The sequence below is a fragment of the Lynx canadensis genome, chromosome A1, assembly GCF_007474595.2.
Source record: "Lynx canadensis isolate LIC74 chromosome A1, mLynCan4.pri.v2, whole genome shotgun sequence".
NCBI lineage: Eukaryota > Metazoa > Chordata > Mammalia > Carnivora > Felidae > Lynx > Lynx canadensis.
The window spans coordinates 217160506-217174802 of NC_044303.2; positions in this window are offsets into that span (position 1 = coordinate 217160506).

Here is a 14297-nt window from a genome sequence, read left to right on the forward strand (position 1 = left end):
GGTATTTATTTTTCAAAATATAAACCTTTTATATATATTAAAATTATAAATATAAAAATATTTGCAAGGGGCGCCTGGGTGGCTCAGTCGGTGAAGCATCCGACTTCAGCTCAGGTCACGATCTCATGGTTTGAGTTCAAGCCCCGCATTAAGCTCTGTGCTGACAGCTCGGAGCCCGGAGCCTGCTTCAGATTCTGTCTCCTTCTCTCTCTGCCCCTCCCCCGCTTGTGCTCTGTCTCTCTCTCTGTCTCTCAAAAATAAATAAATGTAAAAAAAAAATTACAAAAATAGTTGCAAGAAAATATAAGACTATTATGTAGGGAATACTTTTATGACATTAGGCCTGACAGATTTCTTTAAAAAGAAGCAAACTTCAGAGGCAGCTGGGTGGCTTAGTCGCTCGAGTGTCTGACTCTTGATTTCATATCAGGTCTGATCCCAGGGTTATGGGACTGAGCCACGTGTTGCGCTCTGCACTGATCGTGAGGCCTGCTCAAGATTTTCTCTCTCTCTCTCTCCCCGTCTCCCTTGCTCATGCTCTCTTAAAATAAATACACACATACATACATACATAATAAAAAGAAGCAAACTTCAAAATCTTGTAAAAATCTTTTATAGTCTTGTTCTGAACAATTTATTTGAAAAGATTCAAAATGCATACACTCACCACAGTAAAGGAAATAATTACAATATTAAAATTTAAAATAAAAGAAGTTATTTTCAGTGATTTTTTTAAAAAAATTTTTAATGTTTATTTATTTTTGAGACAGAAAGAGACAGAGGATGAACGGGGAAGGGTCAGAAAGAGGGAGACACAGAATCTGAAACAGGCTCCAGGCTCTGAGCTGTCAGCACAGAGCCCGACATGGGGCTCGAACTCACGGACCGCGAGATGGTGACCCGAGCCGAAGTCGTTCGCTCAACTGACTGAGCCACCCAGGCGCCCCAACGGTGATTTTTTTTTACAGTTTTATTTATTTATTCTGAGAGACAGAGAGTTGGAGTTGGGGAGGGGCAGAGAGTAAGGGAAACAGAATCCCAAACAGGCTCCACACTGTCAGTGCAGAGCCTTGACAAGGGGCTCAATCTCATGAACCAAAGCATGAGATCATGACCCGAGCTGAAATCAACAGTCGGACACTGACTACCCAGGCACCCCCAGTGAGATTTCAAATTAGAAGAACATTTTATCATATGCAATATGTGTAAAAGTTAACAAATTTTGTAGCACAGAGTTTTGACAAAGATACTTAATGTAGAATCTTGTATACTTTTAAGGGATATGAATTATACCTATCACCATTTAATAAAGCAATTTAGCAATATTGACTAAAGTTGACAATAAATATTCTACAGCACAGCTATTCCAGTCATTGTTATAAAACTCCAAAGACAGGGGCACCTTGGTGGCTCCGTCGGTTAAGCACCGACTTGGGCTCAGGTCATGATCTCTCGATTCGTGAGTTCAAGCCCTGCGTCAGGCTCTGTGCTGACAGCTCGGAGCCTGGAGCCTGCTTCAGATTCTGTGTCTCCCTCTCTCTCTCTGCCCCTCCCCACTTACACTCTGTCTCTCAAAAGTGAATAAAGGTTACAATTAAAAAAAAAAAAAAGATAGATCTATTCTGTTGGCAAACTTGAGGTATTTCACATCGTTATAGTAATAACAGGAAATATTAGTCAAGTTTCCAACATGAGGCAGGTGACAACTTAAATTACGATAATTCAGGAAAGTTTTAATAAAAGTACTATTCACAAAGTGTGGGGAGGTGTAGGTGGAGGAAAGGGATAAGTAAGTCACACGTACTTAGTTGTAACTGGAGGGAACAGGGGGAGTAGCAGTTATCAAAAACCGAAAGGCAAACACATAAAGAAGGAAGCCTTGAGATCAGCAATCATCTTTGATTGAAAATCAAAGGTAGTAAGGGTTAAAATTGGTGAAAAAGGAAATAATGAATTTAAAGCATAGTTTGCATGATTCCCACTTCATGAATTTTGAATTTGTCTTCTTCAAACACCCAATCCCCATTGCATTTATAGTCTTCTAGCACCTAGACAGGTGTTTTGTTTGTTCCTGGAGAGGTGACCCAAAAATTCATCATGCAGGGTATGATTCTTCAGTAGCTTTCTTTTTACTATGCTGCCAGAATTTTTCACTAGCAGAACTATTAAGCATAAAATCCTCAGTGACTCCCTTCAATTCCAAATATGATTATTTTTCCCTAAATTATGTAGCTGCAATCCTGTTTCTTCCTGATAATCCAGATCAATCACAATAGTCAATAAAGTCAGCTCCTTTTCTGCCTGTTGGTTCCGGGGCATAGGAATTCTAAAATGACTAGGGGAATAACCGAGCTTCCAACTCGTCAAAACTACGGCCATCTTTCCTATTGAAGCCTTTTTCCACTGGGGGCTAAAATCTCCAAACCAATGGAGTTAAAGATTGTGGGAATCAGCAAAAATTGTTTCCTGTGGGATTGTTAAATGTACCTGTATGCTAGGACACTCTCACTCTCCTCACTACCTTGGTTTCTTAATCTGTGTATTCAGACTGTAAGAAACACTAAATTTTACCTTATGATTTAAGCCATATTACTGGATGGCACTTCGGTTTCTCAGCATATTGTCTTCCAGAGTAATATCATAAGTGAGCTCTCAATAAGCTTATCAACCATCAACCCAACTGGCTTCTGGGTGATGACCAGTGAATTCTATAGGAGGGAATCCATTGCTATATATATTGATGTAAAAAATATGCCCATAGATTACTGGTAATGCTGTGTAGGATACCCTGTTAATAGAAATGACATTCTGGAAACTTATTGTAGCTGGTGCTGGCAGCAACACTGCATATGTTTATCTAAATGCAGAAAATGAACTGTCCTCCCCTTTGATGGGAGGGTTTCAATACAATCAGCCTGAAAACTTGTGGACTCCAAAGAATAATGTCATTAGGGGCTCAGTGTGGGCTCCTGAATATTAGAATTTTAGGTATCGAGCAGTACTTTAACCAGAACAGCTTTGGTTTGAGAAAGACCATGGGTTATTAAGACTGTTAATAACTTAATTTCTTAACATCATAGCTGTTTATAAGCCTTTAAAGGCATTATTAGAGTGTCGAGGTAAAGAGGTTGACTGTCATCCACAGGACAGGCCACCTTGCCCCTTATCACTGAGAATTTCTACTACCTTAGATGCTCACTGTTTGCCTTCACTTTCAATTCAAGTGTTTTTACACTCAGTGCCTAGTCTAGGAAGCCATCTTTGTTACCAGTTGTCCGATGTTACTATTTTTAAGTTCTTGACCAGCTTTCAACTGGTTCTGGCATATCATGGAGGTTCATGTGTTAACCTTGGCTGCATATCTTCCTCCTGCGTTGAATGAAGACATTCGAAGGTTGACAGACAGCTAGTAAACTAATTTAATCAGTATAATTTGTAAACTGGTCCCTGAAAGGCCATCTAGATTGGTAGGTGGCGGGTTTAATAAGCAAGAGAACTTACCCATGAGGTTTGTTTTGGGCAGCTTCAATATGAGTAGATCTCTGCACCCACCCACCAGAATTTGAGAAGTTTCTGTAGAGGTCTTGACTGGGTTCTGTCATGTATACTGTCCAGATGGTCTCAACAACACCTTTCTCTCTCAAGACCGAACCCTTGAAAATGGCTTCAACTGTAAGAACAGGGTAAAACGTACATTCAAGGGGAAGGGTTAGGAACCTCCAATAGCCTGGGTCCACCTTTCACTTAAGTAAAGGTTCTGCCTATCAGTCCTAGACTTTCTCCTTCTGTACATATCAAGCAGCACCTTCATAGACTGCCTATCTCAAACATTTCTGGAGACTCGTCTCTGATGGACCACTGCTATTTGGCTTCTGAGATTCCATTTTTCTCACTGAGATCAGGGAATCCACAAGTGACATGTATTGTTCTCCAAGAATCCTCATCCCTCCGCCCATCCTGCTAATTTTTAAATGTCTTTTTGAAAGTAGAGCCTCTAACTCCTCTGTGGGTGGTACCTGCACAAAATAGATCTGCTAATATTCCTAGATAAGAATGAGGTGGGGGGCAAAATCAGAGTAAAGAAAGAAGTTAAAATATTAACATTACTTGAATTTTTAGAGTCTGACTCTCTCTGGGTCTCTGGGTCTTCTATTCATAAATTTCCACAGGTAACAGTACAGAGAAAAACTGTTTATTTTTTGGCTATTCTCAACCAAAATGTAAATATCCCTGAAATATACTATATGGGTTCCTGAAACGTGGTTCAAGGACCACGAAAATTATTTAAGGCACTTATTAGAACCGGAGGGTCCTGGACCTTTCCCAGGGACAACTGAATCAAATTCCCTAGGAAAGATGTCTGATAATCTTCATTTTCACAAAAAATTTTAGTTGATAGTTATATATACCAAAATGTGACATGCATCTGTAAAGAGACAGCACAGGCAGAGTTCAGAATTGCATTAACTGTCTATCCAAAACTGATTCTCCTGGTTCATCAGGGGAAGGAAGATTGGAAAAAGAGAAAGAAGATGTCATAATATTTGTATAACTTCCTTTTCCATGGGTCATAAGTAATCCAGATGCTTACACTACTAACCCTTTTTTCCCTCTTATACCATATTTCCTCAATTTTAATCTCTAACCAGCATAGTGGTTGGAAGACACTTGTTAAGTTCTCTCTCAATATGGACGTAGAACCCCTTTAAAAATGGCATTTGACAGCTAATTTAAAGTGAGGCTGACTTTAGCCTCTACTACAAAGCCGTTATCATCAAGACAGCATGGTATTAGCACAAAAACAGAGACATAGACCAATGGAATAGAATAGAGACTCCAGAATTGGACCCACAAAAGTATGACCAACTAATCTTTGACAAAGCAGGAAAGAATTTCCAATGGAAAAAAGACAGTCTGTTTAACAAATGGTCCTGGGAGAACCGGACAGCAACATGCAGAAGAATGAAACTGGACCACTTTCTTACACCATTCACAAAAATAAACTCAAAATGGATAAAGGACCTGAATGTGAGACAGGAAACCATCAAAACCCTAGAGGAGAAAGCAGGAAAAAAACCTCTCTAACCTCAGCCACAGCAATTTCTTACTTGACACATCCCCAAAGGCAAGGGAATTAAAAGCAAAAGTGAACTATTGGGACCTCATCAAGATAAAAAGCTTCTGCAGTGCAAAGGAAACAACCAACAAAACTAAAAGGTAAACAACGGAATGGGAAAAGATATTTGCAAATGACATATCAGACAAAGGGCTAGTATCCAAAATCTATAAAGGACTCACCAAACTCCACACCCGAAAAACAAATAATCCAGTGAAGAAATGGGCAGAAGCCATGAATAGACGCTTCTCTAAAAGAAGACATCCAGATGGCCAACAAGCCCATGAAAAGATGCTCAACATCACTTCTCATCAGGGAAATACAAATCAAAACCACACTGGGATATCACCTCACGCCAGTCAGAGTGGCTAAAGTGAACAAATCAGGAGACTATGGATGCTGGGGAGGATGTAGAGAAACGGAAACCCTCTTGCACTGTTGGTGGGAATGCAAACTGGTGCAGCCGCTCTGGAAAACAGTGTGGAGGTTCCTCAAAAAATTAAAAGTAGATCTACCCTCTGACCCAGCAATAGCGCTGCTAGGAATTTACCCAAGGGATATAAGAGTACTGATGCATAGGGGCACTTGTACCCCAATGTTTATAGCAGCACTTTCAACAATAGCCAAATTATGGAAAGAGACTAAATGTCCATCAACTGATGAATGGATAAATAAATTGTGGTTTATAGACACAATGGAATACTATTTGCTAATGATAAAGAATGAAATATGGCCTTTTGTAGCAATGTGGATGGAACTGGAGAGTGTTATGCTAAGTGAAATAAGTCATACAGAGAAAGACAGATACCATATGTTTTCACTCTTATGGGGATCCTGAGAAACTTAACAGAAGACCATGGGGGAGGGGAAGGAAAAAAAATTAGAGAGGGAGGGAACTAAACCATAAGAGACTCTTAAAAACTGAGAATAAATTGAGGGTTAATGGGTGGGTGGGAGGGAGGGAAGGGTGGGTGATGGGCATTGAGGAGGGCACCTGTTGGGATGAGCACTGGGTGTTGTACGGAAACCAATTTGACAATAAATTTCATAATAAAAAATATAAAAAAAAATAAAGTGAGGCTAGACCCAAAATAACTGCCTATTGGAATAGGAGCGTTATGTGTCAGATATGGGATGAAATCGGGGGGTAGAGGTTGAGATTGAGCTCACTCTGGCTATGGCAGGGTAGAGCAGTGCTGGGACATATCCTCAGCACTCAACTTCTGTTAACTGCTTCCTACTGCAAATGCCTGCCTGTCTGCGCGAGCGTTTGCACCAGAGGTGATAGGGAATTGATGACTCAGAAAGCAATCCTCAACCAATGACAGTGGAATTCATGGATAAATAAACAAACTTCCTCACCCAATAGATAATCACTGGGGAACATTCCATAGGGTCTTTCAAGGGTGTCCTGTGGGTGGATGTCCAGTGGGCTCCAGAAGTTACTTGCTTTTAACCTACTAGATTTCAACTTGCTGTCCTCCCCTAGCTTACTGCCTCCCTCCCTTAAGCATTCTTCCTGCAATCTCCTTAGAATGGACTTACACTCGTGTCTTTTCCCAGGGTAGCACAATTTAAGACAAGGAAATACTAACTTTATGAGATTGGTATTTTTTCTTTTTTGGAAAGGATTTGGGGAGTTTATGTTTACTATTAGCATTTAAAGCAGTTTAGCCTTTTCCCACCAAATTTAGGATTACAAAGTTCTGGCTCAACAGAAGTTTGAGAGGAATCGAGTCAGCATGGGTGAGAATTCGTTGATGAGGTCGGAGGTATGGCAGAAATCATGGCAAGTGAAGGAGCTGATTTGAGGGATTAATTTAGAATTAGGGTTTAAGTTAGATTTAATCTGCGGAAGCTTTATTCCCATGTTTTTCCTGGGTAACACTCAATTCCAGAAGGCTATTAATATATATCCACAGATAATGAGAAGTTAAGCCACTAAAATTTTATGTCTGGTAAATTTGGTGTTCCAATTTAAAATTAGCAAGCATTTTTTAAATAAAACAAAACTCAAGGAATACAGCAACCATGAATTTTTGAAAAAAAAGATTAACATTGGATCTTGAATATTTAAACCTTGTCAACTTAATGGGGGAACAAAAAAAAATTGGTAATTAAAACCTCATGACAATTCATCACTGGTGAATATTACAGCTAGTCCTGTATATAACAAAGACTAAGCACCTTTAAAGAGCAAAATTGAAATAACTGAACTTGAGCAGTGAAAAAGTAAGGGATGGATGGAGTGGGGAGGGTGTAAATATGCTGACTTTAGGTTTTTTCCCCAAAATCCAAAATTGGTGTATAATATAAAACAGAATTGTAATTATTAGAAAAATAAATGAAAGGCAGTGCCTACCTTTTCTCACTATTAATCATTGTAACTATCATGTTATAAATTAAAACTATCATATTTTTATGCATTATGACTATCATAAAGGAACATTTATTTGGGGTGCTTTAGTTTTATCTCAGTTTCTTTCAAATTCAGTACATTTTAGCATATTTTGTTAATCATAGCTTAAATAGTAGGTACTCAGGTTTAAACTCGTGTCATTCTATTTTTACAGATAGATCTGGAATCTTTTGCCAAAATAAAGAAAATTAATTCTGTGTGGTAGTATTTCTGGGCCTTTTTCCTTGCTTCTGTTTTATGATTTGTTTTTCCCTTTTGTATGTCTACATTGCTCAGTTTCTTGCAAATGAGTGGGTATCCTTTTAAAAACCCACAGCACAGGGGTGCCTGGGTGGCTCAGTTGGTTAAGTGTCCAACTTCAGCTCAGGTCATGATCTTACAGTCTGTGGGTTCACAGTGTCAGGCTCTTTGCTGGTAGCTCAGAGCCTCAAACCTGCTTCTGATTCTGTGTGTGTGTCTCTCTCTGCCACCCCCCACTTGTCCTCTTTCTCTCTCTCTTTCTCAAAAATAAATAAACATTAAATTTTTTTTAAAAAATAAAAACACACAGCGTCATTGCTGCTTTGAATATTTGTGAAAATCAACAAGAAGCTTTAATGTGTAACTCTGTGGACATTTTTACCAGAGAGTAAGATAATGTTACAAATGGTGTTTGTTTCTCTATTTTCTGCTGTCATAAAGTCATCTGAAATGCACATGAATTTATAGACTCAATCGCACATTAATTTCTTTTCCTGACACTCTCTAGTTGTTCAAAATCATGTGTCATATTTTAGCTGCAGTGTTTTATTAATATGCTTTTATCTACTTTCAGTCATTCACGCGTTTACTGGAAATTTGTGACCCGGACAATCACTCTCTGTTTTAATTGTTTAATGTGTGTTTCACCGTCTGGACATAGCTACCATTGATTTATTATTCATTTATTTTTAAGGTTTTTTTTTTAATTAAAGTATAATAGCTACTGTTTATTTAATTGGACCTTTTGTAGAAGAGATCACCATCTTTAACTAGAAACAGAATTCTGTCCCTTTCATTACAACCGGATAATCTTCATTTGTGGACTTTACAAAGTTGTGTCCAACATTGTTAAAAGTCTCATCTACTCCGCAGAATGAGTGAAAAGTCTGTCTCTACTGTGGAAATGCTAACACTCCTCCCCTCTGCCACCAATCACCTAACTTCCTACCTCTGGAAGAAGAAGGCATCTCAGGTATACTCACCTCCCACCATAACCCACTCAGCGTAGCCACGTAACACTCTCCTCAGCTCACTGTCCCCATCATGCATACTGCCCACCTTGATTCCTGCTGTCCATTTCCCAACCCCCCAACACTCACCCTTAAAATCTACTATCTGCTTTTATTTTCCAGACATATTTCTTATCCCCTGGCTGTACATTTGCTTTCTCACAGGTGAGTTTATACACAGCCCCTCCTGATCTCTGTCAAGAAGGCTTCAGCCAAGAGGTAGTGCTTTATGGTTCTTCGATGATTCTTTATTAAGTGTAGCATTCACTTACCTTGCATTTAGGGTGCCTTTGTGACCCTCGGTTAACTAGACACATCCAAATGAATCAATACTAAGTTGTTCATAGAGTAAAGTACAGGTTAGCTCCGGTGATCTAAGCTAAGAAGGTAATACTTTCCTTTTGTTACTTTTATACTTATTACATTGGCATGGACCACTATTTAAATGCCAGGATTTTTGCCCCCTCCTCCAGCAAATTTTGTGTTGTGGACCAGAAAGCCAATTAATAATTACTCAAAAAGTTTCAAAAACATTTGTATATGCTAATGTTTCCACAAATGAAGAAGGTTTAATACGATGTTTAAGAAGAAGGTGTTAAAGAAGAAGATGTTAAGAAGAAGGTTTAATACAATGTATCTATATCTATATATAGATATATACATATACATATATTTTACAGATGCAATGTATATTAGCTATCTTTATTGCTAATACTCAAGGGCAGATTAATTATATCTTTTGTGTTTTATAATTGTGCTTGCACTCTGACCTCATAATGTCTTCCGTTACTTAATTAAACACCGCTTTTAGTAAATTCTATCACCTGGAAATATATTTTCCTACAGTTGCTCTATTTATGAGGTAATTTTATTTCCCATAAGTATTATAGTAATAGAGTTCACCTCATTGAAATTTAAACTATTAATTTTATTCTGAGACAAAGTAATTATTTTCCCCATAAGTTGTGAACCATCATCATAAATCGCACTGCAATTAGAATGTATACCTTTTACTCCAGTAAGAATTTCTGTTGATAGATGGAGACTCTGAGTATGCGTTTGTTGATACTTTGCACTTTGAACCAATTTTGATTAAATTTTTACAGAACTTTTTGCACCACACAATCGCTGAAAGCCTACTGCAGTGTTTCATGTTTCAATTAATTTCATAAACCTGTAAAATATGAGTGAAGAAGGAAAGCTCATATTTTTTATTAGATTTTGAGTCATGTATAAGAATAATTTTTGAAGGTGGCCTATTCAGGGGAAAAAAATGGGAAAATATATTAAAAAGTTATTTCTCTCTTTTTTCTGAAAAATAATAAAGACAATTATAATTAAACCTTTCACATTGTTTCACTTTGGTCTTAGAAAGTGGCCTTACTCTTCCAAAACAAAATATTCTTTGTCATGGAAAGGTTAAGTCTTAAATTATGGATAAGGGATACATTAGGTATTAGTTATCTACTGGTACAAAGCAAACTGCCCCCACAATTAGTGGATTAAAACCACAAGTCTATATTTTTGCACCGAGATCCTGAGGATTGGGAATGCAGAGATAGCTGAGCTGTAACTTTCAACTCAGAGTCAATGTGAGATTGCAGTCAAGGCTTCAGCTGGAACTGGATCGTCTAAAGGCACATTTACCCCTTGTCTGGTGGTTGCTACCGGCCAGTGGTCAGTGCCTCAGTTTCCTACCATCTGGTTTTTCCTTACATAAGACTACCCCCAATGTTCTAAGGAGATAGCAATTGCTTTCCCAAAAGTGAGTGGGGAGAGAGAAGTGGAGAGAGAGAGAGAGATAGAGAGAGAGGGGAATAAGATGGAAACTTTAGTGTTTGTAACCTAATCTGAGAAGTGTCGTATCATCAGTTTTAAAATATATTATGTGTGTGTGCACACACACACACACACAGTGAAGTTATATTAGGGCATAGAGAGCAGACACTTAACACAGACGAAGCAAAGATATGGGAGCAACACATGGCAACACGCCATTTGGCCTCCATTTTGCTCTGTTTGTATAATGGAATTATTTTATTTGTCACCCCTGGGCTAGATACAGTAACAGAATATGTGCTTGGTTTGAATGTGACATTTGTCATCCACGGATTAATTTATTAAATAGTCTCAGCTGATGAAGCAAGCCTTCTTTCTTCAGTAGTTTTTATTTTGTTTCATTTTTTAAAAAAATTTTAACGTTTATTTATTATTGAGAGAGAGAGAGAGAGAGAGAGAGAGCGAGCATGGGCAGGGGAAGGGCAGAGAGAGGGAGAGACACAGAATCCAAAGCAGGCTCCAGGCTCTGAGCTGTCAGCACAGAGCCCGATGTGGGGCTCAAACTCACAAACTGCGAGATCATGACCTGAGCTGAAGTCGGACGCTTAACCGACTGAGCCCCCCAGGTGCCCCAATTTTGTTTCATTTTTAATATTTTTCATTGTGGGTAAGATGTATATGGCATATAATTTTAACTATATTTAGTACCATTCGGTGATATCAATTATATTCACAGTATTGTGAAACCATTATCAGTTTCTATTTAAAAAACTTTTTCATTATCCTTAGCGGAAATACTGTAACCTTTAAGCAACTTCTCCCCCGTTTGTTGTTCCCTCACTCCCTGGCAAATGTTGATCTGCTTTCTGTCTCTATCAACTTGCCATTCTAAATGTTCCATGCAGTATACGTTCCATATAATTTTGTCCTTTTGTGTCTAATTTATTTTACTTAGCATAAAAGATTTTTGAGTTTCATCCATGTTACATCTGAACTTCATATTTTTTATTGCTGAACGATATTTCATTGCATGAATATTATACCACATATTCTTCATTCATTCATTCATCTGATGAAAAGTCTATCTTTGTTTCATTGTATTGCCTTTGGTTAAGGATCGGTTGGCTCTATTTATGCAGGTCTATTTTGGGGGGCTTCCTGTGATCTGTTTTGATCTGTTCTATGGATCTGTTTTGTCTATTGCTAATACTGTGGCAGTATTCTCGCACAGAGAGTCTTGACATCAAGGTTTTTCTCTCCAGGAAGCAACTTTATTCCTGACGGCACCACTCAGTTGGGTTTGTACCCAGAGAACTGAGCCCCAAATGCTACCTGGAATGTTTTTTTATGTATTTTCTACTTCTTTGTCTCCCACGTATGGTAACACACAAAGATGCAGTCTGATTAAGTGGTCTCATGTTACAAGGTCGTGAGGGATGTTGTCTCATAGGAGTATAGCTAGGTTGCTTTGAGGTTTTTTCTTTTTTTTTTTTCTTTTCTTTTCTTAGGGAGGGGACCCCACCACAATACCACAATGTTTTGATTGCTGTAGCTTACTACAACTTGAAGTTGGGTAGTGTTAGTCCTCCAACTTTTGTTCTTTTCCTTCAGTATTGTGTTGGCTATTCTGGATTTCTTGCTCTTGATATAAACTTTTATTTTTCAACATCTACAAAATAATTTGCTGGAATTTTGATGGGGATTGCATCAAATCCATAGATCAATAGATCAATTTGACAATATTGAATTTTCCTACTCATGGGCATAGAACACTTTGTCTAAATTAATTCTTCTTCGGTTCTTTTCATCATAATTTTGTAGTTTTTCTCATATACATCTTATGCATATTTTGTTAGATTAATTCTAACAAGGGCACAGAGAAAAACAAATGACTTTTTATATTAACTGTTTCTTGCAACCTTCTCAAGTCTTTCCAAGTATTTGTCTTGCTCTGGGTGCACAGAGAGCCCTCTAAGATTCCCCTTATAAACATATTCTTTCAGATGTCTTAATGTCTTAAATTCTTCCCAGCTTTTGCTCCCAGGTATAAGCAGTCTATCGCATGTTTCAGTTGTAATCTTTTGCCAAATGAGTCTGAAGTTGGTGGGGTTGGCTTGCAGTGTCTAAGAGCAATGACCACTTCTTTTTTGGCCTGAATTCTGAATTGGAGGAAACAGATGTATTAGCATTTTTGGTCACTCTTACAAATGCCCCCCAAGTAGGTTATAACAGATATACAAAATAATTTGCAAACTGCCTCTGCTGTAATCCCTCCAGAACCTGGGACCAGAGCCCCACTCTCTGGGAATGTGCTCTTCCCACTTTATGAGTGTTGCCACATGCAGGATGGGCAGGGCAAGGGAAAGTCAAAGCTCTGCAAAGTCTTTCCAAAATTTTGAAGTTGCCCTTTTGCTGGATTCAGTCTTTCCTTGGTTGCTGTAAACCTTTGGCTGTTTTCCAGATTTCTGACCGAGTTGATTCTGACAGTTTCTGCATGTTTTCCAATGTTTCTGTTGGGGTGGAATGAGAGCTTGGAGGTAACAGCTATACTGTTTTGCTGGAGACACTCATACTATTATTTTGCCATATGTTTCTAGTTGCACAGACTGATCTTGATATAACGTTGAAAGGGACTATGCAAGGGTGTGAATACCATGAGGAAGGGAAGATTGGGGACCAACGTGGAAGCTGTCTATAACAAGTTAACTTTCATTTTTTTGTGTGAGTTTGAGAGGGATACAGAGAAATAAAATCGAGGTAAGCCAATTAATAATTTTAGGACATTATTTGTCTCATTCTGGATTTCAGGATCTTGGCTCACAAAATTAGAAATAAGTCATTCAGTTCAGATATATGCATACATGCAAGCTTGCATATATATGGGTGCACTTGGTAAAAACATAGAGAACAACTTTTAATTAAAAAATGTACAAAGACGGCTTCATCAGTCAACATCTCAGCAGGAAACGTGACATATTGAAAGCATTAACAAAAAGCAGATATTGAAATAACCTTTTTACAAAGTTTGGATAGGGTTAGGCAAACAAGACGACTAAACACTGAGTTAAATGCAACAGCAGGGTGACGATGCCACACCCGGTGTGAGGTGAAAAATGACAGGATTTTGTGATGAGAAATTGGAGGTTTCCGGAGCCAGGAGTGACAACAATTTGAGAGGGCCGATGGCTTTTGGAAAAGGATACAGCCACTGACAAACCACAGCACAGCAGACAAATGAGACAATAACGTCTCCAAATCACCACCTTCCAGTCTTCGGACCTTCAGGCTGCACTTTCCATTAGCCAAAGCTAAGCGAAAGTCAGGGAAATTGAGCCAGGTTGACGTTATACATAAAGTTCAGCTTTCCGGGACATAGTTCAAACTGGAGGACGCTAGGTTTGAGCAGGTAAATGGAGAATATCTCGCATAATTTGCCTTTCATACATACAGTACAACACAATATAGTTTTACTAAGATGAGATCATGAAAAACGAGTGAAAGGAGAGTAGAATGAGTGAAAAGAAACCAGGTGAGGGCTACATGGGAAAAAATATGGCTTAAATGCTTGTGAGCTAAAGGTAGGTAATTTATCTGCTTCTTCAAATTTTGGTCAGTTAAATGAATGATGGTATCATAAACGAACGGAGAATTTCCCGAAGTGTAGGAGTGCTATTCCCAGTACGGTGGCCAAGGAGACCTTCCTACTGTTGGTCCTCACGCGGCAAACTGCAAT